Source organism: Protopterus annectens, chromosome 7.part0 (assembly GCF_019279795.1).
Source record: "Protopterus annectens isolate FY-2018-M chromosome 7.part0, PAN1.0, whole genome shotgun sequence".
NCBI classification, from domain to species: Eukaryota; Metazoa; Chordata; order Ceratodontiformes; family Protopteridae; genus Protopterus; species Protopterus annectens.
The window spans coordinates 1,289,057,604-1,289,073,271 of record NC_056739.1 but is presented as its reverse complement, the minus strand read 5'-3'; the positions used below and the strand labels follow the sequence as shown (position 1 = coordinate 1,289,073,271).

General features: G+C 41.4%; 1 protein-coding gene across 1 annotated transcript in view; it reads right to left on the bottom strand.

Annotated features, from left to right (window-relative positions):
- TMF1 (TATA element modulatory factor 1) overlaps positions 1–15,668 on the bottom strand; it is a 1,367,094-nt gene that overhangs the window by 571,643 nt on the left and 779,783 nt on the right. The gene's annotated exons all lie outside the window — the stretch shown is intronic.

Here is a 15,668-nt window from a genome sequence, read left to right as displayed (position 1 = left end):
CTCACCTGCCTGAGCCGGTAGAAAAGCACCTCGTCAGCTATAGCGGCAAACGAGATCTGAATAGTTACCGCCTAGCATTGTGGGATATAGGGGAGCCTCGAGCCGGTGGAATTAGCTCTCGAGCATTAGTATTGGCCGAGTCGGAGCCGAGGATCGGCTCCGAACCCATCCAGCAAGAATGAAGGCGAGATTGACAACTTAACATTATTCTTTCACTGCATGTGTTTTGAAGTTAAAAGCACTGGAACGATAGTAAGCTGTCTGAATTATAATTAAGCAGTCTTTCTTCTTTATTTATACTGTGTGATTATTTTGGTAGGCTGGAAATGCGCGTTTTGGAAATGGTCTGCCGAAAGGGGTGACTGCAAATAGGGATACAGACAATAGGCAAGATGGGGCAGGAGTATATTGGAGAAACCTGGCAAAGGAACTAAGATATTGGGAGCAAATAACTAGACAGGGAAAGGTAACAGAATGGGAAGATGCTAATAGCTTATTTGGACTGCAGGTTAGAGATTGCCACCATATCAAGGATTGATAACAGAGTACAGGAAAAGAGAAAGAAATAGGGTGGGTACTAAATGAAAGACCAGCACTGGTAGAGTTCTTAGTAGAATCTAGAATAGAAGTGGCTGTTAAGAATGGAATAATTAGTAGCGCATACAAAATACTGCACGATAACTATAAAAATCAATCAGAAGAGATTAGGAAGAATTGGGAAGAGAGATTGGATAAGCAATTCACAAAGAAACAACGGGGAGATATATGTATGTCTTCCAAATATGCAACAAAATCTTGAAGATTTAGGATCTTTGCCTGGAAATGTTTACATAAGATATTTTTATACCCCAAGCAGGCTCCAAAGAATCTTTCCTCAGGTAGACAGGAAATGTTGGACATGTGATGAGGAAGAAATAGGTAACTGGGAACATATTTTCTGGGAGTGTAATGATTTGCCTGACTTTAAAGATTCCCCGCAGACTGCTCTGATGGAGATGCTGGGTGAGCAAATTGGAGTGACTAGGGAAATTATTTTTTTGAGCTATGATACAGAGTTGGAATTGCCTAGACACAGTCAGGCCTTGCTGCATCTAATTATGATGGCTGCCAAAAAAAGCAATTACTAGAAAATGGAAATCAAAGTCTAAACCAACAAAGACAGTAACAGAGAAAAAAAAACTGGTATCTTTAGAAAAAGGTAGGACTAAATTACACAGGGAAAAATGGGAAATGGGGACCACTACATGCAGAGGAAGAATGATGTTTAAAAGAAGGCAGGATCTGAATGAGCTACGCAATGTTTGACTGACAATGACTGGAAATATTAAAAGTGAGGTATAATTTTTGCAACTACAGTTGTGTTGGCACGGTTTGTAAGGAATAATGTTTGCAACTGAAATTGTGCCTCTATGATTTATTTTCATTTATATAAATGTAAGATTGTCTGAGTCACACATGATAATTTAATAAAGATGTTTCTTCAAAAAAAAAAAAAAAAAAAACAGAATAGGCCAAACCAGCATTCAGCAACACACGCAAATGAGAGAGAACTAAATGAATACCCACAATAAGTGGGTCCAAGTTACAAGAAAGACACCAGATAGAAAACCTCTTCCATTTGGATAAGTAGGACTTCCTAGTAGTAGGTTTCCCGGCTTCCTGCAGGACCCTCAGCACGTCCTCAGAAAAAAATCCTATCACCTACAGTGTCAGTTGAAGGGGGGACAGGTGGAGGATGGATGAGAGATCCCTTGTCCTCTGTGAGTAGATCCACCCTGTGAGCTAACTTGTGATGACTGCCCTTGGCTAAATGCAGAAAAAGAGGGAACCAATGCTGTCTCAGCCAAAAGGGAGAGTCACCAACAAGATTTTGGGTGTGTCCTGTTTAATTCTGAACAGGGCTTTTGGAATAAGAGGAAGGGGAGGAAATGAATAAAGAAACATCCGCTTCAAGAAAGAGAGAGGGCATCCACCTTCCACACCAGAGGACCTGGGACTCTGGCACAAAATAGAGAAAGGTGTCTGTTCAGAGGGGAGGCAAACAGATCTACTTGATGAGAACCTCACTGGTGGACAATGTCCAGAAATACATCCCTGTGAAGCATCCATTCATGGGACTGAATTAAGGGTCTGTTCAGCGTATTTACCACAATATTTTGACTTGAAGGAATGTAAACTGCCTGAAGAACCACTTGATACTGGGCAGCAAGATCCCATACCAGGAGTGCCAACCCACAAAGAAGGTAAAATTTTGTTACTCCCTGTTTGTTAATATACAGTGCAATGAAAAAGTATTTGCCTTCTTCCTGACTTCTTATTTCTTTGCACGTTTGTTACACTTGAATGTTTCAGATCATCAAACAAATTTAAATATTAGACAAAAATAACACAAGCAAACACAGAATGCAGTTTTTAAGTGATGATTTTATTTATTAAGGAAAACAATTATCCAAACCTACATGGTCATATGTGAAAAAGTAATTGACCCCCTTGTTAAATCATGAAGTAACTGGGGATAAATCACATTTTTCTGGTAAAGCTGAGTTCAATCTCACTAGCCACAGTCAGACCTGTTGAATCAATAGATCACTTAAATGATTCCATCTGCAAAAACTCATAGCACCTCTTATGGATTTCAGAGACCTGAGCACAATTTCATTTGAAAAATTCCATCATCCTGGTGATTGTGTCCCCAAATGAAATTTCTTCAAATGGAGTATAAGGACTATTAGATTCTTCTTCCTCTGGCCCACAGTCTAAAGGAGAAGGAATTTGGGAAGATAAGCAAGGGATTCCTCATCAGAATCTGACTCCTCCTCAGAGGAATCCTGTTTCCTGGACCTTTTAAGGGGAGCAGAAGACCAAGGGGGCGCTGGAACAGAAACCTCCCGAGGTGGTTTTAATGCCATCAAGGCATTAAACAAACCCTGCCTGCCAGTCACTCTGTGGATCCCTAATAGCAGGAGAAACAGGTTTAGTTTTTTGTTTCTTCTTTAAAGGAATGTCCTCCTTATAAAACTTTGAAGGCTCTGACTCAGGACAGCATTCAATAACAGTAGTAAGAACTTCTTAAAATCTGCAGAACACCCCTAGGCCCCTCAGAAATAATCAACCATGGTTCACCCTGAACATCTGAAACAGATGCCTGCAAAGCCTCATTGGACGTACTGCAAGCTGGGTCCTCGATGGCCTCCAACCAGGTTGAGGCAGAGGAATCCGGCAACAAAGCCAGGCAAGCCTCTGCATTCTCACTGACTTCAGGAGAAACACCCAGCAGAGGCTGGATAGTGGAGGATGCTGGTCACAGTTTTTTTTTAACTTTCTTCTTCCCTAACAGCTGACTCTCAGGGCGGAAAGTTCCTTCCATTGTATCCGTAGCAAGAAGCTTAAGGCACTGATTCTCAAAATACAAGGGAAGGGAAGAAAGCCTACTATGTAGGGTTTTCGGTGTGAAAGCCTGACAAACAGAACAGGTCGTATGGTTGTGAGAAGCTCCTAGGCAAAAAAGACACTTATCATGGTGGTCTTTATGGGGAATTTGTCTCCCGCACTGGCATTTACCCTTCTTGGATGACATTAACCCCCAAAAGCAACTAAAAAGCTAAGAAAAAACAAAACCCCAGTGGGGTACTTATATGCAACAGTTCGATACCAGCAAGAGAACAAAGGCATTCAAACTGGCGAATGAAAGATGCATTTGAACAGGAGGTTAAGCTGTAGGCATTCAGACCGAAGATCTAGAGATGCGTTCAGACTGGCAGCAAGGAAGTTCTGAGGATGGTATGTCTGAATGTCACATTTATGCCCTACGCTATGCAAGGAGCATACGTGTGATGTTCAGTGCACCTTAGAGCAACAGTAGGCTTTTGTATATTGGCCGGACGTCAGACTGCCTGAGACAGGAATCCCAAGTGTAAAGAATATTGCAAAATGAAGTGAAAGGACATCAGTCTGAGCTGCCTGTTCAAAGTGGAAGGAAACATATCGACTTGGGGAGTTTCCCACTAATGGATAGTCTACAGGAAGACCTTATTACCCAACATCCACTTATGAGGGTATGCCTTAGATCTGCTCAGGTAATCTGCCAATGTATTTATCTCTGAGGGAATGTACACTGCCTGAAGGTAGAGGTTGTGGTGGATAGCTGTCTACATGGCTGTCATTTCAAGACTGCAGAGATAAGATTTTGTTCCTCTATGTTTGTTAACGTACCACATTACAGTGGTATTGTCTGTGATGATTTGGAGGGTTTCGGAAGACTAAATGTGATGCACAGACCAAAGGGCTAAATTCAGGGCTTCACTTCCTTGACATTTATATAGTTTTTCTTGTTCTATCTTGACCATATACATTAGCTTTTTATGTTCATAGAATATGCTCCCCATGCCAAATCTGAACTGGCAAAGAGAGGGGGACCAGAAAGGGCATTCCTGGATTGAGTGACATCTGGCTGGTCCAGGAAAGGAATTCTTTGGAAGTGAGAAGTTTAAGGAGTGGCAGTGCTGTGCCCAAACACAATCGAAACATCAATAAACTCTCCTCATGTGAAGTCTGACAAAAGGTATCATTTGTGTGGTTGAAGCCATGGATCCCAAGATCATCAATATCTCTCTTGCTAAGGTCAGTTCTAGCAGAAGAAGAGACTAAAAATAAGAATCAGAAACTGCATCTTGTCCTGTGGAATACCAGAACAGGTAGAAGAAAGAAGCCAGGCAAGTTTTTGCCTTTTTCTATGATGCTGAGTACCCACTGATTTGAAGTTATAGGTCTCCAAAATGGAAGGGAGTGAGAAAGTCTCCTTGAGAGAGAGAAAAAGGGGATAGGACGAAGTGGACAGGGGGGAGGAAGGAAGCGATGGGCTTTGCTAAATCGTCATAAGCTTACTGATTTGTCAGCAAAGATACCCTTAGGTCTCTTGAAATCTGATTTGGAGTTCTCTTGGAACTTCTTTTTAAAGAACTTTTTTACCCTTATGCTGAGATTTGTGGTCCTTTTGAAAAAAATCATCCAGCCTTGTAAGGATAATTTCTATGGAATTTTGGGAGAAGAGAAATGAATATCTGCTTAACATCCTGAATAATTTTACCCCTTTCCTGGACAGTCTTGAAGATTTCAGCAGCTTCAGGGCAAAACAGATGTCCCCTATCCATAGAGCAACCCAATAATCTGGACTTGAATTCTTCTGGCTAATATTGTAACCTTAACAGAGTACCTCCTTAATGCATACTCAATAGCAGCTCTAGAAAATACATCTTCATAATTATAAATGCATTTAACAGAGTGTCTACTGACTTAGGTTCATACGTAAATACTAGGTTAACTGTGCTTTCAGGCTTTAGGTTAACTGTGCTTTCAGGCTTTTTAAGGCCAATTTCCCTTTTTTGTGCATGGAATAACCCATCCCATTTGCTTATAGACTGGCCTTACCCATCCCATGGTCAATAATTATACATTACCCCCTAATAACTGGGATCATACCATACATAATTTGCAGGGACCCATGCATGGGATAAAGCATTTAGGAGTTGCTTCTATTAGTGGTACAGGGGGCAGTCCTGGGGTAAGTTTTCTGTCTCCCATCTATAGATCTCAGCTGTGCTTGCATATGGACAGGGAAGAACTTTGTTTTATGTGGACTGGAAGTATGTTCCAGAGCAGTGGTATCCTATGTGAGATATAGTTGTCCCTTTAAACAATTCTGTTGAAGTTGCAGAAGAGGTTTAAATCCCCACTTCTGATGCCATTTGACTTACTGATGTGCAGTAAATCCATCAGTAATGGGTCGGAGGATGCAGTGCATGCCAGACACAGATCACCTCTTAGTAGTCTGTAGGATACCAAGTATAGTGACAGGGCTATGAGTGGTTCCACACATGACATGTTGTGTAGGCCTTGTATCCTTTCAGTAAGTTGTCTCTGTGGGAATTACAGTTGTTGAATGTGTCTGGACAGATACATGTCAAAGGGGACATAATATTCCATGACTGGCCTAATTAGGGCTGAGTAAAGGGGGATAATGACACCCCTAGAGCTAGTCACAATCCCTTTGTTTACAAGTTGTGCAATATAGAAGGACTTTCTTACAACAAAAGACACATGTTGGTCAAAAGTTAGGTCACTGTCCACATAGGTTCCCAAATCCCGATAAACTGGGTAAACTCTTAGGGGTGTATTGAAAATATGGTAGTTCCCTGGGGTAGATGTCTTCCCAAAGGATACTTTTGGCCAGCATTTAACTTTAGTCCATGATTATGACTTGATTGTTAGAAATAACCAAAGGCATAACGGAAAATTTACAGCCTGATTAGGACATGTCTGATAGTAACTTTCACTTTTAACATTTTTTTTTTTAACCTTCACTAGTTTTGACAGTAGGATTCTATATACTCCCAACAAGTCACTAAAAATTGGAACCATTCCACTGCAAATAAAACAAAGACAAGACACATACCTTCAGGATACCACTGAACCAAGCAAAAATTGAGTCTGCTATTTCTCATCTCCTGGCTACAATATATTTTTGACCACACCATTTACCTTTTCTCCAAAACACTTGCTTTTTTTTCCATTTCCCCTTCATCTTTATTGGGCTAGAAAGGTACTCATTAAACCACAAGGAGTAAATTTGTTTACATACATTATATCAATTACAGGCTCAAAGCGACAAGACTCAATCTCTTCTTCTAATTAGAGCACCCACTATCTCACTATCTCAACAGCACAGTTTCATTACTCTCTCGCCTCATCTATCCAAAACTAATACTTCTTATAACCATCCAAGTAGCCCCAACCTTTCTCACTTTCTTAATTACTTTACTTCTCAATCTTAACTGTAACAATACTTTCATAGTTGCTCCAGTACTAACATTATGATACTATACTACATTATCAGCCACCTTCCCACTTTCTAATATTTCCATACTTAAGCTGCCTCTTTTTTCATTTTTAATTGCTATAAATACAGTATCATTTGCAATGTTATACATCTCTCTGCTATACACAAACCTGCGTCTAATGTCTAATGAATGCTCACTGTTATATATACCTATGAAAGCTATGTTTCTAAATCATATTTCTGCAAGCTATTGTAAAGCTTCTTCTCTCATGTATGTACACCTACCTATACTTTGCAATCCTTCTAACATCATGTAACTGTATTTTAATTATATGTCAAAACTGGAGTTAAATGTGGAGCTTTTCTCCCCGGTCCTTCACTGAAAAAGGACTTTATCCCAGTTGGATTTTCCTGGAAAACATAAACAGACAGAGATATAGACAGGCGGACAGATTTATATAAATAAATAAATAAAACTTGTTTACACCTCCCATAATAGATGAAGGATATCTAATCATATAGATTTGATAACTAATGTCATGGAAAGAAAGTCTAGCAAAAATGGACATCTTTCCACATCAATCCAAGGCCCAGTTGTCTTTGTCACTGGATAATGTTGAGGACTGCTAAACCAAGAATGGGGGTCCAGATACTCTCCTTTTTGAGACCACAATAAGAAGCAGTTTGGTTGGTTTATCAGATTATATAGATACTACTTGCTAGATCTGAAGAAAGATTTTTGCAAAGAAACTTATGAGTATTAGGGACAATCTAAACCTTAACAGGGTTTTTATGTGTTGAAGACTGGGTTTCTAGGTTTAAACAAGCTATAAGATGTATCCTGTAAAATCACTAACACAGAAGGGGTTGCAGAAGATTTGGAGATTCCCAAGTACAGCAGGCTATCGTACCGTCTTTGCAGACAATTGTTTTTCCTCCCACTGAAAATACTGCATAATTTTCAAAACAATGTCCCCAAAGGAAAACTCCTCTGGGAAGAACAGCAGACATGGTATCCTCCTCCGCTGACTCAAAACCTACTGGATAATGGATTTAGGATGAATAAGCCAGAGTCTCCACCTCTGATTCCAAGTCTTCCTCTTCAGAAAAAAGTCCCTACTCCTCTTATGAAGGGAGGGAGAAGCAAGAGAAGAAAAGAATTGAGTGGGCTTCAGAGACATAACTCTCTTAACAATCCCTTGGGAAAAGTAATACCACTCTTTCAGTGGACTGCTAGAAATAGGAGCAGCAGAAAGATATTCATGTTTAGTTTTTTGCTTCTTCTTGGAAGCATGAGCAAAAACTTATGGGGAAGGGTCTGACCCCTGACTCTCCTTAATAAAGACACTGAGGATTTCCTCTCGTGCCAAAACTTGAGGTAAGTTCTCAGCTCCCTCACAAATAATAACCTAGAGTTCTCCCTTAAGGGATGACCTACCCATATGAGCATTCATGCTGGATGTGCTTATACAACTCACCTTACAGACCTCCAGGGGGAATGTCAGAATGGGAACAGAGCAGCTAAAACCAGGTGGTCTGAGGACTCAAAAAGCAACAGCATGGTTGCTCAGGTCAGTTTGGACAAGAGACGCTTTGGCTATCGACTTCCTGGACCTCTTTTGTGGCTGCTGAGGGAAGTCCTACTAAGGAAGATTCAGAGGACATCCTACTCTGTGAGAGTTCCTTTAATCTATGGTTTTCTAAGTATATGTTAAGAGAAAATAAACAACTCTTCAAAGTTATAGAAACAAAGAATTTAAAAACAGAACTCTCTTTGTAGGTATTACTAGGGTCCAATAAGAACAAACACTTAGTATTTCTGTCTTTATATGATATCAGCCTCCCATGGTCACTTTTACTGGTTTTAGTTGTCATGAAAAAGTACAGTTGTGCAAGTAAACTTACTGTAACAGTAGATGTTCAAATTATCATTGCTGCAGTAGCCTAATGTATATGGGTTATATCCTGCAAAAGATATAACAGTTGGTCAGCTTCCAAAGCTCCAGGGCATGTTCCACACACCCAGTCAGTCAGCATGGGCTGAGATGACTAAAATGACAAGTTTGGGTGCCAAACCATTCAGAACCTTCAAGCCAACACAGACAGGGAGGCTGAGCCATGAAAGGACAATGCTAGGAGCAATAAAAAATAAATGTCTACATCCTGGCATAAACAAAACACCAAAAAATAAGGGGGGGTGGAGGAAAGAAGCAGTAAGTTTACTTACACAACTGTACCATGTTCATCATACTGATCATTGCTGCAGTAGCCTTAGCTACATGAGTAGATTACTCTAACTTACTACATTTGGGAGGTGGAAGGAGGAGGGTCTAGGGAGCCCTTGAAGAATGGTCCTAGCAAGTCTGATCTAGACCTAGAAAAGGAATCAAGATTGTAATGCTTTATAAAAGTATGTACACAGCATCCACTGTTGTCTGGGCCAGAAGGGAGTCACTACAATGATCTTGGCAGGATTCCTTCTGAAATGTCAGAAGTACCTTGGATATCAGTGGGAAGGGTAGAAAAGCTTGCAGAAAAATTCCTGTTCAAGGAAGTAATCTGTCTTCCAGTCCTTCCTGCACAGAGTCCTAGAGCAGAATTGTGCCTATCGATTGTTCAGGGAGGAGGCAAACGGGTCTACTCGAGGAACTTCTCAGAGATGGATCAAACCTCAGAAGACCCCCAATCTGGTTTGCCAATCATAAGGGTCTGCCCTTGTCCTGCTCAACTTTGTGCTTGCCACACAATTTTGCTCTGACGGAATGTAGGATACCTGTAAAGTAAAACTGTGCTCTGAAGCTGTATCCCAAGCTAATACAGCTAGTCTGCACATTCAAGAGGGGTACTACCTGGTTCCCCTTGCTTGTTGATGCACTACATGACTGTGGTATAGGTTCATAGGTTGGTACTAGGCTATCGGCCCTAGGGCCTATACAAGCCTAGCCATAACAATTCCCTGGCTATTTCTTCCCACAGTATTTACTTCCCTGGACTCCTGTCTAGCAGGGTGACTGATGTTATCCCCGGGGTGAATTTTTTTATCTCCCATCCACTCATCAAGGTTCCTTTTGAAGAGGGTCAAAGAGGCGCTCTGCTTAACATGTATGGGCAGTCTATTCCAGAGTCTGGGGAGTTTCTGGGTCAGGAACCTATCCCTCCAGCATGTTTTGTTCATTGTGTTGACAAGGTTTAGATCCCTAGAGCGTGTCTCTCTGAGGGATTGGGATTTCTTTAAGTGTAACATGTCCAACAGCTCTAGGTTTGACAAGGCCTTGTATTGTCTCTAACAACTTGGAAGAGGTCCTGGGGACCAAAGATGATTCAGCGAGCTGAATGCTTTAATTAGGTAAGCATATCTTTTATATTTTTGTGCTAGCATCTGTCCTTGGTGTCTCGCATAAATTGCACTTTTATTGTTCTTGAAACTGCTCCCCAAGAAAAGTCCAAGGTGTCTACAGTGACGGACTACTTTGAAACAGGGAGGGAGAAGGGAAAACCCAGATTTATGGAAATTTGCTGTCTCCATCAAGTGACTGCTCTTCTGCCAAATTCCAGAACTAGGATTTGAAAAGACAGAGGATTTTGGTGCCGGGACCAAAGAGACCTCAAATACCATTGTTTCTTGCTCATGTGGAGTCTTTCCAGGGGTATCAGGAGAATCATAGATGACATCAGACACAAAATCATGACGTATTCCCTCGCAATGATCAAGGTCTGAGTGAAAAACCTTAGAAAATAAATCTAGACAGAGATCTATTTCTTCTTGTGGAAGAAAAGCTCTTTAAAATACCACATCAGGAACAAAATCCTGTGTGAAGGAGTCAAAAAAAGACTTCTAAATGTTCTCTTAAAATCCCAGGCTGTGTAAGAGATCTCTCACTGAAGTGAAGAGATTCCTGACACTTTCAGACTCTGCAAAGACAAACAAGCCATCTAAATATGGAAAAATGTGGACAGCCTATAGCCTGCTATAAGTGGAGCTAGACACTTTGTGAGGAGACTTGGTGCAGTGGAGAGCCAAAGGTTAAGGCAAAGGAAGAACAGTTGAGGAAAACCTTAGCATAACAGTAGATGTCCTTATCTTCACAGTATTCCTTATAATAGGGATCCCCTGCCAAGGGTAGCCTGACATCTGGCCAGTATACCTAAACCTTTAGGTTGTAATGGGTATGCCATACATCACAGTATGCTCCCCGTGAATGGTGTAAGGGCATAAAGGTGATATCCGGATGTACCACCCTCAGAACTGAAAAACCCCAGTAGGAACAAGTCTAAGTATACAAGTAGGTAACAAGTGCATCCAGAAGGAGAAAAGGATCAGGGGGAGGAGGGAGGGAGTGAATATTGCAACATTTACTGTTATGGTAAAATTTTACACAACTATACTATGGTCCTTCCATATCACTGTGGCACTATTATTTACAAGAGGGAGAGTACAACAGCTCAGAAAGAAAGTTGGGAGGAAGAAGGACCAACAGAGCCCTCAAGAAAGTCATGAAGAATGGCCCTGGCAAAAGAGGCTCTAGCTCTAAAACCACATCCAACTTATAGTGCTTGGTAAAAGTTTGCACGGAAGTCCAGGTAGCTCCCTCAAGAATAGCATTAGTAACCAAGCCCTTAAAAAAAGCACCAGAAGAAGCCAGAGCCCTGGTAGAATGAGACTCAACAGAAAAAGAAAGGCTTTTCCAGTGAAATAAAATAAAAAAGGAAATAACTTTAGATATCCAAGAGGAAATAGTTTGCTTGGAGACAGCCAAATCTAAAGACCTAGGATGAAAGGAAACAAAAAAGTTGTTCAGATTTATGAATGGCTGTCATTTTACCCAAAGATCTGAGCTGTCTATGCAAATCCAAGCTGTGAAGAACCTTCTCATTAGCAGACTGTGGCGAAGGGGAAAAAGGTGGGCAAATTAACAGACTGATTTAGAGACAACTCATTAACCACCTTGGGCATAAAAACAAGGATTAGTACAAAGAGATAACCCGTCCTTATGCAAACCAAAAAAGGAGGAACAGCCATAAGGGCTTGCAGCTCAGGCATCCGTCTGGCAGAGGTAAGGGCCAAAAGAAGAACAGTCTTCCAGGAACAATGTTGTAAATAAGCTAAAGAAGCAGGCTCAAAAATAGCCTACGTCAATTTTTCCAAAATAAAAGTAAGGTCCCAGGAAGTAAAAATAAGCATTCTGGGAGGCCTAATGAGAAAGGACGGCTTTACCCCATTGCTGGACAATATCCAGAAGTGGATCTACTTAAGATGCTTGAAGTTCCAAAATTTCAAACTTCAAATGTCTGAGATCATATGATCGAAATTTTGAAACTTCGAAAACATAATAAAAAAAAAAATTTAAAACATTGTTTATATTTTCAGGGGGACAAACCCCCATGCACCACCCACACCCCCAGCAAAATAAATATACCAACTCTAAGATGCAGTACAGTGAGGAAAATGGTAAGTTTTACATTCAGTGCTGTACGGTGGATCTCCATTCAAAACATTCAAAGTTTCAAAACTTCGATCTTATGGTCTTTCCCATTTGAAGTTTGGAGTTTTGAAACTTCGAGTTTCTGAAGGGGATCCCCAGAAACACATCCCTGTGAAGCATCCACTCATGAGATTATGTAATGGACCTGCTCAGAGAGTCTGCCACAAGTTTCTGTTTTGAAGGCATACAAACAGCTTGAAGAGTCACCTGACACTGAACAGCCAGATCCCAAACCTGAAGAGCTAGTCTGCACAAGAGATAAGACCGAGTCCCCACTTGCATGTTGACATACCACATCACTGTGGTATTGTCTGCAAAGATCTTGAGAGGTCCTGGAAGGAATCGAGTATGGAAGACCTGAAGAGCAAGGAGGAGAGTTCTCATCTCTTTGATGTTGATATGGTCTGCCCTCTGACAAAGGAACCAAACACCATGAACCTCTACAGAGCCAAAAAAAGCCAACCCCATGTTTGAGACATCTGTAAAAAGAGTTCCTGGGAGGGGACTGGGGTTTGAAAAGAAAGCCCTGGGTTGAGCGATAGTTGATGAATCCACCAATGAAGCTCTAACTTGAGGCATGGAAGAAAAAGAACTGGAAAGTCCAAAGGATGAATGTTGAAGCCAAACTGACTTTAGGAACCACTGTAGCTTTCTCATATGAAGCCTGTTTAGAGGAAGCACAGGAATGGTAGAAGCCATATACCCCACAGCCCTTAGAAACTTCCTGAATGTAAATACTAGAGGAAAAAGGAATTGAAAAAAGGCAATCAGAGTCAAAACCTTGGGAGGCAGCAGGGATGCCAGCATAGAAATGGTCTGGAGCCTACATCCAAGGAAAAACATGATCCTGAGAAGGAGTCAGGAAAGATTTTTGGAAATTTACTGTAAACCCTAGGCTTTGCAAGAGGCAAATAGCATAGTGAAGATGCAGAAACAGGGTGTCTGTAGAGGAAGCCTGAATCAGCAGATTGCCCAGGTAAGAATAAATTTGCATCCCCCCCTCAACCTGCAAAAAGCAATCAAGGGAGCAAGGTATTTGGTGAAGACTCTTGAGGCAGTAGAGAGGCCAAAGCAGAGAAATGGAAATGCAAGGAAGAAAGAGAGAAACAGGGATGAATAGGAATACAGAGATAAGCATCCCTGAGATTCAGAGAAACTAGGAAAGCCTGCGGTAGAAGAAGAGGAAACAAGGTTTGAAGGCACAGCATTCAAAAGGAAGGAACCTTTAAAAGGTGTTGAGCTCAGAAAGATCCAGAATGGTTCTCCAGGTGTCTTCTTGCCTGGGAACCAGAAAGATTCTGGAATAAAACCCCTTCCCCTTTTGAGGAGCAGAAACTGCTTAGATAGAGCATTGAGACAAAACAATCTGAAGTACATCTGGGAAAAAGGGCACCTATTCCTGAGGAGGTCGAAGAATGCCCAAAAAAGGAGGAAGGGATTTCCTTATCATGCAATACCCTGACAAATGATGGACAGAACTCAAGAACTCCAAGTGATCCTTAACTAACTGAAGAGACAGGGAAAGACAAAGAGCTAAAGGAGCATGACTTAGGAGGGAAGGAAAAAGGAAGTCAGACAGACTCTGACTTGTCTGGAAAAGGAGGCTGGCTTCTGGTAGTACGAGTCTGAGTGGACTTAGCAGAAGCAACTCTTCTAGAAACCTTTTTCACCTTTGGGAGTAAGGTGAGACTATCAACGTACAAAGGCAAACTTGGAAGGATAATTCTTCTGAAATGTGGGAACAGGGGAAACAAAAATATGTTTCAATTCCGGTAAAGCCTTTCCCTTTTCTTGCAGGGAATTCAAAAGCTGAGCAGCAGCAGAAGCAAACAGATTTTTATTGTCAAGAGGAGCGTCCATTAATTTAGCCTCAATATCATCAGGTAAAGGCTGGAGGCGAAGCCAAGAATAAAGTCTCAACACAGAACCAAAGGCGGCAACTCTAGAAGAAGCATCATCTGCATCATAACCACATTTAGTAGAATGACTGGTCACTTGAGAAGAGGATCCTAACAAAGAGAGGGCTGAAGCTTTCCTCTTAAAGTCAGGAAGGTCAGAAATAACCTAAAAAGGCTGACAAAGAAGAGAAAAAACATACTTGGTTATATAAGTCCGGAAGTTAATAGAAAGGCCAATGTAGCAGGAGTGTACACCTTTTTGCCAATCCTCCCCATAGCCCTGCTGTCCTTGTCAGAAAAAAAGTAATTTAATGAAAGGGAAGAGTTTGGAAGGTTTGTCTGAAGAAACAGAAACAACAGAGGGATCAGTAGGACATTTGTAAAGAAATTTAAAATGAACAGGCAACTTTATAAAATCTAACAGTTTTTTTAAGAGCTGGGATTGAAAATCAGGAGTCTGAGAAACTGATGAAAAAGTGTCCAACAAGGCAGCAAGGACAGGAGGGACAGCAGAAGGCTTAGGAGTCTATTTGGAGGAGTTCATACCACCTCTTCTGGACATATGAAACCTGGATACAGTATCATTTAAAAAATTCCACCATCTGAGGTATAGCATCCCCAAGAGAAGGTTCTTCAAAGGGAGAATCTGGACTAATGGAGTCCTCTTCTTCAGAGCCATATTCTAATGGAAAAAGAATCTAAGAGGAATAGGCTAAAGACTATTCTTCAGTCTAGATCCTTATCAGAAGAGTCCTGCTCTCTAGGCCTCTTAAGAGGAGTAGAAGACCAAGAGGGGACAGGAACAGAATCTCCCTGGGGGGATTTCAAGGTCATGAGTGCATTAAACAACCGCTGAGTGAAATCCTGACACTTTGCTTTCTGTTTCTTTTTCAAAGGGACATCAGCCCAAAAAAATCTTAGGAAGTTCAGACCTTTGCTGACAATCAACATAGTAGGAATCTCCTCCCTAACAGGAATCTGCAGAACACCCATCGGTCCCTCAGATATGATCTGCTGCAGTTCCACCTCAACATCCATAACGGGCATCTGCAGAGCCTTCGAGGATATGCAAAAACCTGGATCCACGCTGGTCTCCAAAATGGTTGCGGCAGAAGAATCCGACGGAATGATCAGTTGATCCTCCTGACCTTCACCAACCAAGAGAGACATCTGGGGGAACCGGGACAAGAGCCAAATCTGATCCAACTGTTTTGGTCTTCTTCTTAGCAGACGTCTGACCCTTGGGCCGGGATAATTCTACCACTACACTTTGTGCCAACAACTTAAGGGGTTGGTTCTCAAGGCAGACAGACAACGAGGGAGACGACTATGAAAAATCTTAAGGACAATTTCGTGAAAAGCACCCCAAAATAAACAAACACTGCTTGTGATGGTCCTTATGGAGAATATGAAGTAAAGAAATCAAAGATGAGAAGAAAAACCCCACTGGGG